Source organism: Crocuta crocuta, unplaced genomic scaffold, assembly GCF_008692635.1.
Source record: "Crocuta crocuta isolate KB4526 unplaced genomic scaffold, BGI_CrCroc_1.0 scaffold353, whole genome shotgun sequence".
NCBI classification, from domain to species: Eukaryota; Metazoa; Chordata; class Mammalia; order Carnivora; family Hyaenidae; genus Crocuta; species Crocuta crocuta.
The window spans coordinates 150,079-169,156 of record NW_027532595.1 but is presented as its reverse complement, the minus strand read 5'-3'; the positions used below and the strand labels follow the sequence as shown (position 1 = coordinate 169,156).

Here is a 19,078-nt window from a genome sequence, read left to right as displayed (position 1 = left end):
GGGGGGGGGGGGGGGGGCAGGCAGAGAGACAGGGAAACACAGAATCTGAAGCAGGTTCCAGGCTCCGAACCGTCAGCACAGGACTCACAGACCCAACCAAGAGCCACCCAGGCACCCCCCGTTTTTTCCATTATAAAGTTACTCTTTCTCTCCCTTTCTGAACCATACTCTTTGGGAAGCAGTCATTATGCACAATGACAGTAAGGAGTGTGGCAGTATGCTCCACTTTCTTGAGGGTGGACTATCTACAGAAATTATTTGGAAATCTGTGCAAGAGATTTGTCTTTACCCTCCTCCCCCGACCATTTATTTTGTTTACTCAGTTCTTTATTTATATCAATATGGACTCATGGATATTTATATTTTGAGTCTCATAAGAGTTTTTTCTAGGAATCTACATTAGTCATAACAGTGTTTTATTAGATTAAGAATAGAGAGACCAATAGAGGAAAACACAGACTTGAGAAATAGACCCATTCATGAGCTGTTGATTTTTTTGTTTCACAAATATTTAAAAATCATTAAAAATTTTTTGTTCACTCATGTGGTTTAAACAGCTGGATAAATGAATAGCAATGTAGCAATGTTCTTCCCTTCCTTCCACCTCTCCTTTTTTCCTTCCTTTTTGTTTATAAGTCTGGTCTTTTTTTCCTTTTTGTTTAAATTTTCCAGGTTTACTGAGCTATAACTGACATACAACACCGTATAAATTTAAGGTGCAGCATAAAGACTTGACTTATACATATTGTGAAATGATCACCACATTGAGTTTAGTTAATATCATCACTTCATATAGACACAATTAAAAAAAAACAGGTTTTCTCCTTGTGATGAGAAGTCTTCAGATTTACTCTCTTAACACTTTTCCTGTATATCACAGAGTAGTAGCTGTTATTTATCTTATAAGTGGATATTTGCACCTTTGACCACCTTCTTCCAATTCCTTGTCTCCTCGCCTTCTGCCTCTGATAACTACAAATCTTTTTTCTCTTTCTGTGATCTTTTTTAAAGATACTGCATAGAAGTGAGATCATACAGTATTTTCCTTTCTCTGTCTGACTTATTTACTTGGTGTGTAATGCCTTCAATTTTCATCTATGTTATTGCAAATGGCATGATTTTCTTTACTATGGCTGAATAATATTCCATTGCATTAGATATCACATCTTCCGCANTGATGGATGTGGGGGGAGGGGGGATGGGCATGGAGGAGGACACTTGTGGGGATGAGCACTGAGTGTTATGTGGAAACTAATTTGACAATAAACTATTAAAAAAAAAAGATATCACATCTTCCTTATCCATGCATCTGTGGATGGACACTTAGTTTGTTGCCATGTCTTGGCTCTTGTAAATATGCTGCAGTGGCCGTCGGGGTGCAGGTCTTTTTTTGACATAGTGTTCTCATTGCCTTTGGATATATTCCCAGAAATGGAATTGCTGGATCTTATGGAAGTTCTATTTTTAATTTTTTTCATTTTTGACAGAGGTGTCAAGGCTATTCAATGGGGGAAAAGAAAGTCTTGTCATCGGAATATACTAAACACTTGTTCTGCTCTATAAGTATGTGGAAAAAATGAGTCTCAGCCTTTATCATCCATAAACACTCTCAAATTATTTTGTGATGTATCCTAGACTTAAGCATAAAAACTAAGAGTCTACAACTTACAAAAGATAGCAATGGAGAATATCTTTGCAATTCTGAAGTAGGCAAGTATTGCTTAGTATTGCTTAGGGAGGACAGAAAAAGTTTTAAACTTAAAGAAAAAAATGATAAACCGCACTCCCTCAAAACTGAGAACATGCCAACACAAGCCATGGACCAGAAGAAAACTGCAATCTAGGTTTCTGAAAGAAGATGTCTATCTGTCTATCTGTGTATCATCTGCCAAAATGACAACCTACTAACATGGGCAAAAGGTTTGAACATAAACTTCCCTAAAAAATAGAGGAATGGCCAAGAGGTTCATGAAAAACTGGTCAGGATCACCGAGAAATGGAAATTAAAACCAAAACGGGCCACATTGTCATATTATTAGCATACTTAAAATTGGAACAGCTGGCCACATGGAAGGTCCCCAAGGGATGTTCAGAAAGTGAGACTCTCATGCATCGCGGGAGGGAATGTAAAATGGTACAACTACTTTGGAAAACAGCTTGGCAACTTCCTTTGAAATTAAACAGCCACTCTATTCCCTGTATTTACCAAAGAGAACTGAAAATGTAGGATTATAGAAAGACTACAGTAAGAATATTCATAAAAACTTTGTCCATTAAAACCAGGAAATGGAAACAAACCAAATGCCTACCAAAAAGGAATGGATAATGAACTTGTGTAGTCATCCAATGGACTTTTACTTATAAATAAAAAGAAACAAATTATTGCCAAATGAAGCATTGTGGATAAATCTCAAAAACATCTTGTTGAGGGAAAGAAGTCAATCCCTAAAAAATGTGTATTTTCTGATTCCATTCTATGATGTTGAAGCAGAGACAAAATTAGGAAGTGGTGCTCTCAATCAGGAAAGTCACCTCAGCATAGGGGGTGGTGTCTGGAAAGAGGCTTGAGGGAGCTTAGTGGGTTGGTAGCAGTCTGTCTTGATTAGTCTGGTGATTTCTCAGATGTATCATTTATTTATTCAGATGTCAAACTGCAGTCTTATAATCTCTGCAGTTTTCTGTCCATACATTTTACCTTGATAGAATAAAAATGTGTTAGAAGTTGAAATTTGTCTTTGATCTTCAGTGTTCACTTTATTAAGAGTCAGAGAGACCTAAGCTTCTCTGACAAATCTGAGAAAACCCACACCAGGAGACAAGTGGTGTGGCATGGGGCACGGTGCTCTCCTGGGGAGCACCTCTTCTTTTTTCTTCCAGTCAGCTCCTGCCTGCCTCTCACAGCCCATTCAGCTTGTCTGGCCTCATCATGAGGTTTAGATTGGAGTTAAATCACCATTAAAGGAGGCAAAATTAGGGGCGCCTGGATGGCTCAGTCAGTAAAGCATCCGACTCCTGATTTCAGCTCAGGTCATGATCTCACAGTTCATGAGATGGAACCCTGCATCAGACCCTGCTTGGGATTCTCTCTCGGCCCCTCTCTCTGCCTCTCCAGCCCATGCTCTATCTCTCTCAAAATAAATAAACATTAAAAATTTTTTTAAAAGAAGGCAAATTGAAAATCAGACTGATTTCCTTTATTTTCTCCTTTCTATTTTGGTGACTAGGAAAAGGTCTGGAAGGGTAATAACTTAACAGGGTCAAAAGTCAAGGCCAGGCAGACCAAAATGTTACTATTCTTTTCAATGTTTTTCCTCTAAAATTCATTAGATGCTGAAACATGTTGATTTTATAGTTTGCCTATCTGGATTGTGTGCATATACACCATCTGTTTTCATGACCACCACCCCCCCCCAAGTTGTTCTTTTTGCTCAGAATTCCTCATCCTCTTCTCTCTTAAAACTATTTTTAAAAATCTTTTTTCATCCATAGGCAATTCAAGATATCATGTTTATCATGTCAAACACACTCAATCTGAAGGCAAGGATTTGTATGTTTTATTCACTCTTTCACCCCTAGTACCTAGAACAGAACCCAACCATAAAAAAGAGATCACTCCCTCATTCACTCATTCACTTTCACACATACTCATTCACTCACTAATAAATCTTCCTTACATACTCTGTGTGTGCAGGTCAACATCCATACCCATCCATGCTCTAATTTCCCAGGCAGAGTTCACTGTTCCTCCTGTGCTATTCACACAGCATGGGCACTCCTGGTTACGTGTGTGTGTGTGTGTGTGTGTGTGTGTGTACTCTCTCTTTCTGGAGTCTAAGATTCCTGAGAGGAATCAAGACTTAGAAAATGTTTATTGGAAAAACACAATGCCTGACACAGTATAAACACAAATATTCACTGAAGGAAAGAGGAAAAGGATGGAAAACTGTATGCATCAGAAGCCAATAACAGTCACTTTTAGAAAAGTTCTGATGTCTTCTCCTGTGTATAAGAAGGTGTGTGCGTGTGTTTGGGGGAGTGGTGGGCCCTCATTGCACTCTTCAGAGGCAGCACCTTCCTCTTGAGAAGACGGGGATTCCCCAGCACACATTGCTTCCCCAGGGAAAATGGCTCAGGTCTGTCTCCCACGGGAGCAGGTTCACTCTGCCTGGAGAATGAGGAGCTTAGCAGAACTGGTGCTCAGCAGGAGGGTGGCCTCTCGCCTCATTCAGGACGTCTGCTGTGGCCTTGGCCATTCTCCTGAGGTGCAGGGCTCCCCTGGGACAGTGGCAGACGCTGTGGTAACCCTTGAATCTGGTATGGAGTGGACTTTGTCCAGAAGTCAATGCCAACTGCCTGTGCAGCCTTGAAACCATCTTGGCACCTCATGGGTGACCATCAGCCACCTTCTCGGCAGCACAGGGAGCAGCAGGGAGGAGTGCTGGGTAAGCAGGTAAGGAAGAGGTAACAGGTATTTGGTAGCAATGTTGTTAGTATCACTAAGCTAACATGATGCTGATGAAACCTTTTGAAAAAAACATTAGTGATCTTCGCTAATACTAGCTACTCTTTCATGCAGCCTGTTAGATTGAACTATATCAACTGAGGACATTTGCCCATCTTTGACTTACCAAAATAGCAATTCCATACACTTCACCCTAATCTTTATTGCCAGCATTAGAACAGCTCAGGGAGTACCCCCTTCTGTTTTAAGGTTTTAAGGGTGTCAGCACCTTGACCTTACAAAGAAAGAAAGAAGTCAATTGTAAAAAACAAAAGAGAGCTTTCTTTTCCTTTTTTTTGAGGGGGGTGGGTGATTTGGACAAAGTTATAATCATGAAGCAGCAAATACTGAGAATGGGTAAGTTAAAGCATTGGCTCTGAGAATTCTGAGTGCGTGTGGCAGGGCCCTGTTCCTTCCTGCTCCCCTTTCTGGTACTCCTGCAGTCCTGTCTCTATATCTCAATAGTTTCTGTTCTGTTTCTAACCTGTTTCCTTGAGTCTCAGGGCTCTCAGTGGCACGGAGGCTGGGAGTGGTCCGAAGTGAGAAGCCAGGCCAAGAAAAGTGTTACTCACCCCGTGTGGATGCAGCCTGGAGTGTGCCCGGCATGTTCACTTGACTGAGTTCCAAGGTGAAGGTAGGCAGCTGCCTGACAGACAGGCCTGGTCACAGCAGGTTACAATGAACTGTGTCATCCCCGCGCACCAGGCAGTTTCCTTTTTGAGTCACTTCTCAGCTCAGAATGAATCATACTCCACCCTCTTTCTCCGCCTTTTATGCTTACAGGCTCTGAGCCCAAGTGAAGGTAGACCATTTTCTCCCTGGCAGAGCACTTCTACAAAGAGCCTCCTGAAACGCCGTCTCTGCCTCGGTGGGCAGGGCCTGTGTGATGGCGCTCCGTTGAGGCACAGGAGTGGTCCCTGGGGACCCTGCAAGGTCTCAGGGCCTGGAGACGTGGTGTGTGGAAAATGAGAGCCCCAGCAAACCCATTTGCTAGCAGAGAAACATGTTCCTTTCCCATTAGGGTTTTTCTCTTGGCCTGGAAAATCAGGAGCTGGTCCCCTGAGATTTTGTGAGAGGAGAGATTTCAGTGTCTTCGTGCCCCCTGGGTCCTTGGCTTTGTGCTCTGTCATAAGAAAAACAAAATGTGTAATAACTAGATTTGACCACAGGAATTTCTGAAAGCCTTTTCCATTTTCTCATAATTTTTTTAAAAAACATATCCTTGTTAAGAATTTGGCTTTTGTTTTTTTCTGCTCTCTCTCTCTCTCCCTCTCTCTTTCATTTTTAATTCTTTCTATATACATTGGTCAAAAATAAAATGACTATTTATACCATGCAGTTAAAGACAATGAGCAATAGGTCCCAGGGCAAAGAGTGCTCCCTGTGGGATCCCTGTTCTCTGGCAGGAAGGAGACGTGAGGTGGCTGTGATGGGGTGGGGGCAGGCGGTTAGAGCTCCAGCATCCGGTGGGACCTCCATGGCCTCCCAGAACTGAGCCTTCTTGGGAGCAAAAAAACTGAACCCTCAAGCATGAGAAAAGGCTTGACTAATCACTGGATTTAAAAGCTGATACCTATACCTTGATTTTGGGCCAGTTTAAGAGCTTTGGGGTCTCCCTGGGGAGGAGTCACTACTAAAAAGAAAGCATTTCCAAAGTTTCATTCTCCTTTGCCTGCCCTTGAAGTCGTTTTGAATCCCAATCCAAAGAGAGCCAGCCCTCTCTTGTGGTTTCCCGCTGCCTCCTTCACAGGGTGGCCGAGAACATGGTCTCAGGAGCTAATACCCGTTCTTCCTCCCACTGAGGTGGCATTCTTTGAGGTCTTGAGGATTTTTTGTGTTTTAAGTCTTCCCTGATGCCCCACTCCAGGAGGGTTATATGGGTTAGGTTGGGGAGGATAAAGCGATGGAGGGAAAAGGGAGCAAGTAGGCTCACATGGAGGTGGAAGGGCCCAGTGGCAAAATATCTCAGATTTTATGACTACTGTCTACCTACCTGTCTGCCGGCTCTAGCTTCCAAGTTAGCTCAAGCATGTCACTTCCTTGCTCAGACTTCTTCAGTGACTTGCCTTTGCTGGAACAAAGTCCAAAATCATCAGACTGGTGGCTGATGTGTCACTCCGCTTCTACAAACTGTGGCCGGCTGCATGCCTCACCTCCGTGTGCCTGGGCTCCAACTTACTCTTTGCTGGGTCCTGGACACTGTCTCTTATTCCACATGTCTTTTCCTTTGCTGACTTATTCTTTTAGCCTATACATTTCTTTCCAATTATTTCCATTCTTCCTCTCCTTTTTCTCAATTTTTGAAAACCTTACCATTTTTCAAAGACGTCACAACACGGTCCCCAATTGCTTAAGTCAATATAAATCTCACATTTGTTTTCTTGTAGTACCTGGTTCTGCCATAATTACAACACCTTATGCTTGCCCTACAGTCACAGTGATTTGAGGGTGAGCACCGATGTATTAACCTTTGCATACTCCACTGCATTGAATATGGAGCCTGGAACATGAAAAGAGCTCGGTAAATGACTTTTGAGATGTTGGTTCAGTTCCAACATTCCCAAGAACTTACCTTAAGAAAAGACTAGATTTTATTGTTAAAAAGTAGCTCAGAGGCAAAAAACATCTTGAGGCACCAACACGGAGCATCCAAAGTGGTGTGTGGCTGCATAACAATACCTTCCTACTTGCTAGAGATAAAGGGATTGGCATCAGGGAAATGAAGGAACACAGAAGTTGAGTCCTTATGTGACTGACTTGTGCTGCTTTACAGAAAATGAAGAAGCTGCAGCCTTCATCCAGATGGTATTTAGTGCATCAGCATTGGACCAAAACCTGCTTAGCGACCTCATGCATGGGCCCAAGGATGCCACTTTGCTCATTCAGCATTTACTCGGTTTTAGGGTTTTAGCATAACAGAAGCTTAGAGTTAGGGTGATACTGTGGATATCACATTGTTCACATTCCTAATGAATGCAAGGATATCTTCATCCCATTTGTTCCTCAAGGGTCCACGCTGTGGTCTCTGCAGTCATGTGTCTTCCAGGGAGGGGCCATGTGCCTCGGAGTTGACAGGACTGTACCCCTTGTTCACCCCCAGCAGCCCTTGCACCCCAGGGCCCTGAAGAGGATGTCAGGGAACTTTTCCTAAGTGGAATCTTGTGAGAGACATGCATGGAGTTAAACAACTTGGTAGAAACACCTTGACACCGTGCTGTGCCGGTGATCATGCCTGTCCTAAAGCAAGGACTAAAGTTCTGGGCACCCATCCTTAAAACTCAGAAAGGACTGGAAAAAAAAAAGCAATCTCAATGGCACATTTCTAGAGTCATTGTTAAGAACACTTGGATCTTGGAATCTGCCTTGGATTTATCATTTTCAACCAGACTGAAGTTAGCATGTAGTGTTAAGCATTGGTAGTTGTTCATGAAAACTCAACAGCATTTAAAATAAAAAGAACTAAGTCATGAGGATTTCATGGTGACTGAGGAGTTTTTTACACAGAGAAGAGTCAATGGAGAAAGATTTCACACTGGGGGGTGAAGTCAGCTCATCTTAATACTGTTTGTCTATTGAACTTAAAACACTGATCTATCACTCAGATATATCCAACTTATCAGGAAGTAATAGTAATAATAGTGGCCTTTTAAAAATTGTAATAATATCCTTTGGAGGCAAAGGATACATGGAGTATGTGCTATGAATGAAGATTTTGGAGAGTGGATTGATTAATTTAAAATACTCTTCGATGCTTTGGCATTGAATGAGGGTTTATTGTTAGTAAATACCTGGGTTTTTTTTTTTTTTCTAGGCAGTGGTCTTTGATCTAAACTTGAGGAGATTAATGAATGTTTTAATGTCTGGTAATAAATGAATAATTTTGAATTATTACCACCATGTCACTGAAGCATTGAATTTAAATGAGACATTTTTCATATCTTCTCATCCTGAGCACTGTTTATAATCAGAAGGGAGATTGCTGTGATAACTTTTGGGCCATGGAATCCTTGTTCTATCTTTCCTGCATCCTAGGCCAGACATCAGAGCAGACACTTTGCATCTGTGACTCTTTCCAGAGTTCTTCCTTAGAGCCCTTGAGCCTGGCTGTTAACTGCCACCTCAACCAGGTTGCAAAGAATTCTCAGGATAAAGCTCAAGATAAAAAAGGAAACATCAAAGCTGAACACTAACTCACTCCAAACCACAAGCGTGTGCCCAGGACCCTGAAGCTTCCTTGATTGATTCTGAAATGCAGCAGGCAGAGATGCATTTGTATGGGGAGGTACAAATGTTGAGCTGAGCAGCACCTGCTGTGATCTGTGATCTGCCATTTGTCTTGAAAGGGCCAACGAGATAGAGGCCTGAATCCCTGAACTTTTGGAGGGTTCCAAACAGCAGGAGCACCCTGGTAGAACAAAGGGCCACCGACATATGTGAGGGCTGCGTTTTGTCAACCAGGTATCATGTTCCGGCCACAGCATGACAGACAAATGCCAGGCCAGATGAAGAGATATAATCTGCTGAACCCAATGTGTCTGTACCTGGATCGTGTAATGGGGGCAGATGCTGATTCAATATGGATGCAGGTGTAGAAAAAAGAAAGAAAGAACCCAGATGCCGAAGCCAAGTGCTACAAAACTCCAGAGCCTCCAGGGAAGGCTCAGTTTTCTAAGTTATTGATCCGAACTTTTATGTGGTATAAGTGGTTGTCTATGCAGTGCCATGTTGAGGCTTTCTTACAGAGGAAGCCTGAGAGGATCTTTGACATCTGGAAACTAAAAGCTTCTGTAGGGAAACTAGTCTCTCTATTCTCCTCTACAGGAGAAACCTGTAGTTTCTCCCTTCTTTGATGACTTCCAAGTACACCCTTCATAATGGAAGCTTTTGGTGCTGCTAGCTGTAGCTGGAAGGGGAGACTGCTTCCGTCATGCAGGGTTAGTGAGCTTGTAATTCCTTGTCCAATTCATTAGTACAGGAAACTTTGATTTTGTTTATTAAGGTAGCCCATGCTTGTGTCATACAAGAAGTTTGGTGCTCTGCCCTTATCCTTGAGAATGCCCGATATCAACCATACTGAATAGTTCTTAAGATCAGAATTCAAATATATCCTGATTGTTTGTCTGGTTGTGTTTATTAAAAAATTATTTAGCATCTTCTACCTTTTTGTCAGTGTGCCACATGCTTAGATTAAATGGCCTACATTTGCATATAAAGGAAATATTAATGATATTATTGAAAATAAAGAAGCTCTTTGCTCCCAGGTAAATACTGGCTTTCATTTTGGAAAATGGAAGATGCTTGTAGCCCCCCAAAGTGGGTATGTCTAGCTTCCAAAACATGTTGACATCTGGCTACCAATGGGAGCCCAACTATTTCCTCTTCCACATCTCCTTGTCTCTCTTCCATTTATCTTTCTTCTTTTTTGTTATTATTATTTTTGTTGTTGTTACCCTTCCTCCTCCCCTTCCATATTGGATATTCCTTGGTTCATGTAAAGATAGCTCAGAGGCATGAGTTTTTTCTTCTTTGCTGTTCCTGAAGATATACTTTTAAGAGCTATTTACATTTTTAAATTGCAACTTTTATTGAGATGCTTAAAGATTCACATGCAGCTGTTATCTTTTACCCAGTTTCTTTCAATTGTAACATATTGCAAGCTATAGTTATAAAGAATAATGACATTCATACAATCCATCAATCTTATTAAAATTTCTCCAGTTTTACTTGTGTGTGTGTGTGTGTGTGTAGCCCAATACTATTTTATCACGTATATAGGTTTGGGCATCCACCAAAAATGTCAAGATACTGATCACTTCATTACCACAAGGATCCTCTTTGTTGCTTCTCCTTTTTATTAGTAGACTTCAGTTCTTAGAATAGTTTTAGATTAACAAAGAAGTTAGATAGATGGTACAGAAAATTCCCATGTACTTCTCACACTCCCCACATACAGCTTCTTCCACTACTATCATCTTCGGTTAGTATGGTTTATTCATTACAGATTAGTAACTCAATATTAATAAATTACTATTAACTAAAGTCCATAGTATATTCTGATTTTTTTAGTTTTTACCTCATGACCTTTTTCTGGTTCAGGATCTCATCTAGGATACCACATTATATTTAGTGGTCATATCTTCTCTGCCTACTCTTGGCTGTGGCAGTTTCTGATGTCCTTTGATTCTGATTTCTTTGAAAAGTTTTGAGAAGTATTTTTTAAAATTTTTTAATGTTTTATTTATTTCTGGGAGAGAGAGAAACAGCATGAGCAAGGGAGGGTCAGAGGGAGAGGGAGACGCAGAATCTGAAGCAGGCTCCAGGCTCTGAGCTGTCAGCACAGAGCCCAATGCAGGGCTCGAACTCACAAACAATGAGATCATGACCTGAGCTGAAGTTGGACACTTAACTGACTGAGCCATCCAGTGGCCCCAAAAAGTTTTGAGAGGTATTGATCACGTATTTTGTAGGATACTGCTCTATTGGCATATGCCTGAGTTTTTCCCTCAAGAGTAGACTGAAGTTATGGTTTTGGGAGAAAGATCACAGAGAAGAAAAGTGTATTTTCATCACATCATACCAAGGGTAGTTACTGTCAACATGATTTATAGCTGTTGATGTTGACCTTGCTCATGTTGCTGAGGTTGTGTTTATTAGGCACCACTCATTCTTAACATGGTACTGGAGGTACTAGCTAAGGCAATGAGATAATAAAAGGAAATAATAGGTATACAGATTGGGAAGGGAGAAATAAAATTGCCTTTGTTCACAGATAATGTGATTTTTAATATAAAAAATTTTTAAAAAGCATCTACAAAAAAAAAACTCTCTTGGAACTAATAACATGTTATAGCGAGGTTGTAGGATACAAGGTTAATACATAATTCACTTTCTTATATGTCAGCAATGAACAATTGTTCTTGAAGTTTAAAACACACTATTATTTATATTAAGTCTAAAAAATCAAATACTTAGGTATAAATCTAACAAAAATGTACAAGATCTATCTGAAGAAAACTATAAAACTCTCATAAAAGAAATAAAAAAGCTAAATAAATGGAGAGATATTCTGTGTTCATTGGTAAGAAGACTTGATATGATCAACATGTCAGTTCTTGTGAAGTTGGTACATAGATTCAAGTCAATGCCACTCCAGATAACAGCAAGTTACCTTGTGGATATTGGCAAATGGATTCTGAAGTTTGTATAAAAAGACAAAGACCCAGAATAGCCAACTCAATATTGAAGAAGACAAATGAAGTCAGAGGGCTGACACTACCCACTTCAAGACTTAGCAGAGAGTTACAGTGATAAGAACAGTTTGACATGGGTGAAAGAATAGACAAATAGATCAATAGGACAGAACAGAGAACCAGAAATAGATCTACACAAATATAGCCAACTGACTTTTGACAAAAGAGCAAAGCCAATACAATGAAGAAAAGGCAGTCTTTTCAGCAACTAGTGCTGCAGCACCTGGACATCCACAGGCATAGACTGGAATCTAGACACAGATCTCATATTCTTCACATAAAAGAACTCAACATGGATTGTAGATCTACATATGAAATGAGAAATTATAAAACTTATCAAGATAACAGAAGAAAACCTAGTTAACCTTGGATTTAATATGACCAATGACTTTTTAGATACGTTCTTTCCATGAAAGAAACAATTTTAATAAAATACAAAACTCTGCTCTGTGAAAACCACAGTCAGAACACGAAGACAAGCAAAATATTTTCCAAACTCATAGAATGCATGAAACTCTCACAACCATAGAGTGAGCCCAAATGTAACCATACACTCTCAGTGATAATGATGTGTCAATATGGGTTCATCATTTGTAACAATTGTACCACTCTGGTAGACAATATTGATAAAATGGGAGGCTATATATATGCAAGGGCAGAAAGCGTATAGGAAATCTTTCTCTCAATTTTGTTGTGAATCTAAAACTGATCTAAATTTATTTTTTTTTATTTTTTTTAATGTTTTATTTATTTCTAGGAGCGAGAGAGAGAGACAGCGTGAGCAGGGGAGGGTCAGAGAGAGAGGGAGTCACAGACTGAAACATGCTCCAAGCTCTGAGCTGGCAGTCAGCACAGAGCCCGACGCGGGGCTCGAACCCACGAACCGCGAGATCATGACCTAAGCGAAAGTCGGACGCTTAACCGACTAAGCCACCCAGGCGCCCCTAAAACTGATCTAAATTTAAAATATGTACTAAAAAAAAAAACCTCTCTTCAACAAATTAGTGCATCTGTGTGCTGTCTCTTGTTGGGGAGAGTGTGGGACAAATGGGTTGGCTTGCTGTGGCCACAGCCTTTCTGATTTCACTGGCCTAGTCCATTTCTCCTGCGGGAGGGGCATCTCAGGCTCCTGAGATGAAGAGGTCTTGTTGGGTCTGGTAGGAAGGAGCTGTCTCCCTAGACTGCAGTGGTTCCACTCAGTGCTATGAGAAGGACCTCCCTCCACCCCCTGCCCCAGTGAGGAATGGGCTGGCCTGTGCAATTCTCTGTTGTAGGCTGAGGATTAAGCAACCCTGGGACAGCACCACCTTCTTCTGCTGGTGGGGGAGGGGTTGTGGCCACCCTGCTGGTGTGCTTTTCTTCAACTCTCAGGTTCCCAAATCCTTGCATCTTTCTCTACTACCTTTCTCTCTTTTCCTTTGGCAATTCCCAGGATTTATAGTTGAAATTTTTCAGGGAGAACAGACAAATCGATCTATCCATTTCCTGTTGGGAACAGAGATTTGTTTCTCTAAGTTTGAACATGTGAGTATATAGCAGATCCTAAAAGCATTTGCTTTGTTTGGTTGCTGGCACATTCTTTATGATCCTCTATTTGAACAAAATACAGACTCATTTCCTTTAGTATTCCAACTTATGTTGGGCTGTACTGGACTTTATTCATCTATGAGATAAAGTTCAAAAGAGGAGGGGAGTGGAGAAGAAATGTCATGGGTTTAATGAAATGCAGTTGAATTATCTCTCTTGTACAAAATTGCATCAGACACAGCACTGATTTACTTGACTAGAAGGCTTCTTTGTGTGTGGTGGGGAAGGATGTGAGATATTTGGGAGTGGAATGCAGAAGGGACACAGGACGCTGCTGGGGAAGTTCAAGGCTTCTCTGACACAGCTTCCCAGGAATACATCATCTATCTGACAAGGGGTCTCACCTGTGTGTGAAATTAGACTGGCATTGTGAGCTGTAAGACTGAGGTAACAGGTGAAGCTCTTAACTCCGGTTACAAAGGCTACTGCAAAGCTGGGCAAGAATATTCATCATTTGTTAGCTCTTTATAGTTCTTTTTTTAAGGTAACATTTTATTTATTTATTTTTTAAAGTTTATTTACTTATTTTGAGAGAGAAACAGAGAGTGAGCAGGGGAAGAGCAGAGAGAGAGGGAGAGAAAGAAATACAAACAGGTTCCACATGGTCAAAGCAGAGCCTGATGTGGGGCTTGAACTCACGAACTATGAGATCATGACCTAAGCTGAAACCAAGAGTTGCTTAACTAACTGAGCCACCCAGATGCGCCATGGCCCTCTACACTTATAAGTAACAGTACTGTCTGGTCAAACCTGACATTTTCTAAGCTTGTAATAAAATTATTCTCACAGCTCCCATATTCACACATTTTATATATTTAAATTAGCTTTAAATAGCATTTTAAATATTTATTGTGAAACACAAGAAACATAAATAGATAAAACATAAATACATAGCATTATGAATTATTACAAGCTGATCACATGGTATTTGTCACCAGGTCTGGGAGGACCAGGTGCTTTCTTCCCCTCCTACTTTCCTGCCCTCCTGAAGGAGCCACTGCTCTGAGTGGTGAGGGTATCCCTTCTTGCTCTTATGAAAGAATTTCAAATATAAATATGCCTTTAAGTTTTTAAAGTTTATTTTTCACAGAAAGAGAGAGAGAGAGAACTGGGGAGGGGCAGAGAGAGAGGGAGACACAGAATCCGAAGCAGGCTCCAAGCTCTGAGCTGTCAGCACAGAGCCTGATGTGGGGCTCGAACTCATGAACTGTGAGATCATGACCTGAGCCAAAGTCAGATGTTTAACCAACTGAGTCACCCAGACACCCATAAATATGCTTTTTTAAATACTCTATTTAACTTGTTTTTGAACTTGATGTAATAAAGTTCTACAACATGTCTACTTTGTGTCTGACTTTTTTCCTTAAACACTGTGCTCTTTATCCATGTTGCTTTAATTCATCTAAATTTAGCTCTGATATAAAAAGGGCACACCCACAAATAGAAAGATGAGAGATGAGCAAGAATAAATATAAAGGAATCACAGGACATGCAATCTTGGTTTCAAATATGATATAAACACAAAAGGAACAAATATAGAATAAGTGTTAGGGATCTTAAACAAATACATGAATAAAAAATAGTTCATGAATTACTGTTTATGTGCTGTCTACTAGAGTCAGGTTGTATTTTTAAAAAAACTTTGTAATGACTTTATAGGTCTGTGTCATTATCTCCATTTTCAGAGCAGAAGATGGAGATTCAGAGAAGCCAGGTCTCCTGCTCAAGGTCAGCAGCTTTGTAGCCCATGTGTACACTTAAGAGCCGTGTGCTGATCCATCTATACTGTTACAAAGTTGGTCCCCAAAACATCAAAGAAAACTAAAAAGATATACCAGAGGTCAGTGAGGAAATGCTGATGAATAAAAAACAGTAAACAAAACTTAGTATTTCTTATGTTGATTCAGTCCCCTCACCAAACCAAGTCATTTTGGACAAAAAGGATAAAACAAATATTGCTAAGAGGATGTGTAAGTAAGCCAAAGGAGATCATAAGAAAATTTTGCTTGATTAGAGTTCAAACCTCTTGGCTGAAAGGAATCATGGACCCAAGTGGATAAAACTTCCATGTGTTTGTTGAATGAATGAATGGCTAGTATCACTCGACTACTGTGGGTAATTGTTGAAGCCTGTAGAAAACTTCTGCGAGAATAGGTAATGTGGGAAGTAAAGTTTCAGTGTCCTTGCTGGGCAAGAATTCTACCAATTATAGACTTGAAAGTGTGCTGTAGATTTAAGCAAGAGTTGAGAATAATTTCTAAATGTTTAGAAAGGAAACATGATCATCAAAGCTACCATGGATTTACTAAGAACAAGTTGTTATGTGGACTAGCCTAATTTCCTTTTTTGTCAGTGTTGCCAGCTGGTAAACAGATCTGGATTTCAACAAGGCATCTGGCAGGGGTCTCCTGTTATCCTTTTGGAAAGACAGTGAGATGTAGTCAAAGAATGTGGGAGCCACAGAGTGATGAGTGAGATGAAGGTCACCTCAGAGGGCAGCCTCAGTGTGAGCTCAGGCCTGCTCTCAGCTTGGTCCTGGCCCTTCATCCTTAAGGACTTTGGGAAGGAGTGGAAGGAAAATGTTCCAAATTACCAGATGATGGGGAAGCTGGATGTAATGAACATGAAAGGATAGTTAGACAAGGATACTGAAACATCTCAAGTATCTGGAAATATTTGATAACTAAAGCTTAATAGAGATTGATGTCATCTCTGTTCTTATAGGACAAAAGCTCTAGTTCTCTGCTGGAATTTATCATTTTTTTCCCTAAAATGTTGTGGATTTTTAAGTAGTTTAAGGGATCCCAACAACACCGTCCCTGGCTTGAGGCCTTGACTCACATTTCCAACATCTCCGTGTTCTCAGCAAGGTAGCTGTTCACTAAATAGTTCCTCAATGAACGCTATTGTATTAATAACTAAGAACTAATGTGATCTTGGGTTATGTCAACAATACAGTGTCCAGACGAGGGTGAGTTAGGGAGGGTATTAGTTCATGAAGTGGCCCTATGTTAGACATCAGTTGTCAAGAGAACTTCTAATCACTTCATAAGAGGAATGACAGAAAGAACCAGAGGGTTTGTTTGCTGTTTTTTTTTTTTAAATGTTTTGTTTTGTTTGTTTAGGCTGGAAAATACAAGAATTAGGAACAGGAAGGAGTGATTATAGAACATGATCTCTAAGAACTTTCATGTAAAGGAAGTTTACCTTATGTTGTTTTGCTCTAGTGGGCAAAGCAAGTGGAAACCACATACACATAGAATTTAGTTTGATAAGGAAAACTTTCTGACAATTAGTAATGAAGCAAGGATAAAATAGGTGCCTCGGTAAACCTTAAGTTACTTTTATTGGAGATTTTCTTTTTTTTTAATTTATTTTTGAGAGAGAGACAGAGAGACACAGCATGAGCAGGGGAGGTTCAGAGAGAGAGGGAGACACAGAATCCGAAGACAGGCTCCAGGCTCTGAGCTAGCTGTCAGCACAGAGCCCGACGAGGGGCATGAACCCACAAACCATGAGATCATGACCTAAGTTGAAGTCAGGCGCTTAACCGGCTGAGCCACCCAGGAGCCCTATATTGGAGATTTTCAAAGCGGTGAAATAACATCAATAGATGGTATATTGAGGATGTTGGACTAGCTTCCTGTAAAACAAGGACATATGACATTGGAATAATCATGGCTGTATGTGATCCAGTTACGAGGGATAAAAAAGTTAAAAATGAAGTACAGAGTGTTCAACCAATGATTCTATGCAGATTTACCCTCAGACTAATAATACTTAAAACGTCATGTTATTAAATTAAATTATTTTAAATAATTTAGTAGAAAGGATTGAACCTAACAAGTTCATGAATGTATTTATTAATATTTTTAAGCTGTGATCTTTTTTATTGCATGATGTATCCTCTCAGAGTGCTCAAAATTGAATACTTGGATCAGAGAATGGACACTAGAACTTCTGAGCCCATGGCACTGAGCTCAGGTATGACCTGGCACCATCTCACAGGTAACAAAATAACCATAACTGGAGGTAGCAAGTGCCTCTGATACATGTAAGCTTAAACCAACAGGAGAAATAACACTGGCATGCTCCGCTAACAAGCTCTCAAAACTGAAATCATTAAAACATTTTCATGCCAGCAATTATAACGAATTATCTGTGACTTTTCTAGAAAACTTCCATTACTTGTCTTTGGCTTTTGGAGTCCCCAAGGCTAGTTGGGGTGTGGGTCTACTTCCAATAGATTTACTGCTTGCAGCATAGATTTTTGGGATGAGTCCACTTACCTCTGAGAACACAGCCTTTCCATGTGGCGAACGATCAGCCTATTTCTGCTGCTACATTGGACAGATGGCTAGGACCTCCCCCTCCCTCTTGTCATGTGGGGATTCCAGACTGCTGCAATTGTCCCTTATGACCTCTTCCTTCTTGTTTTATCACTTTCCCACGAAGGGCATTGTAATACTTATTCCCAGATTTTTCAAATGTGACTATAAGAGACGCTTATATGTATCTTTGGTCAAAAAATGACAGAAGTCAAACTGATTCTAAATAAAAAGGATTCTAGAAACTTTAACTTCTGGGGAGATGGATTAGATATATTTTACCTTATTCCTTTAATTAAATACAACCCAAACCTCTGGGTATTATATATAAAACTTCCATAGAAAGACTCCAAAAGGTGAAGAGAAGAAGGCTAGAGATCCTGAAATCCAGGGAATAATAAAATGGAGATGAGCTCCCTGGGTTTTCTCTTTGCCTTTTGTGTCATATACTTGGGCGGAAGAAGCCAACAACCCAGAAATACATAATGACAAATCAGAAAAATGCTCCCTAAAAAACCAAAGAACCAGGAAAGGGGCAGTCTAGAAATACATAAAAACCTTTAGACAATAATCACTAAATTAAAGCTCAAACACTGCAGGTAAACAGTGTCCCCCCGCTCTTTCCAGCAAATGCTGAGTGGAGAGCCTAGACTTCCAACTCACTAGGCAGTTATGAGGTTTCCTAATTCCCCAACACCTGCTGAGCCCTGGCCAAAGTGGTGTCTGAGAAGGCCAGTTGGGAGCTGGCACTTTCACGCATCATAAAATGGGGCAGAAAATGAGCCTCATCCCCTGCATGGACCTTAAACTTGCAGCCCTTCCCACCAGTAATGCAGAGCCCTCTTTGTCCGCTCAGGGTAGTATCACAGGAGTTCTAGTAGGGACTCAGCATTTTAACCACTACTCAGCAGTGCAGAGGCCACCAGCCATCCACTCCCACAGGGTGTCTGTGCAGGTCACATGGCAAACAGTAATGAAACACTCCTAAAGACAGGGAAATATCAGTGGAGGCCTGGTAAGAAGCCATAAATCCCATACACACCCAGTGGTAGTGAGAAGTCCCCTCTCAGGTGCCAAAGGTGGTCGAATAGGAAATCTGGACTTCACCCCACTTGGCAGAAAAGATGATGTCTGTGCCTTCATCCATCAGAGCAGTAGCAGAGAAAGTAGCTAAAAGACAAAAATATAAATGAAACAGAACCCTGTAACATAATATACAAACTATCTAGATTTCAATAAAAAACTGCTCATCAAACCACAAATGAGAAAGATCTCAACTTTAAAATAATATAAATGCCAATAATGAGATGGTAGATATTAGAGTTATCTGAAAAAGATTTTAAGTATCCATGAGAAATTTTCAACAAGCAGTTCCAAGCATACTTGAAAGCAATGGAAATGTAGAAAATGTC

General features: G+C 40.5%; 1 long non-coding RNA gene across 1 annotated transcript in view; it reads left to right on the top strand.

The window, feature by feature from the left end:
* LOC144244734 (uncharacterized) overlaps window positions 1–17,338 on the top strand; it is an 80,746-nt gene extending 63,408 nt beyond the window's left edge. Inside the window, exon 3 of the long non-coding RNA XR_013339043.1 lies at window positions 17,252–17,338. This is a non-coding gene — a long non-coding RNA (uncharacterized LOC144244734). The remainder of the gene's footprint in view (window positions 1–17,251) is intronic.
* Window positions 17,339–19,078: the final 1,740 nt, after the last annotated feature.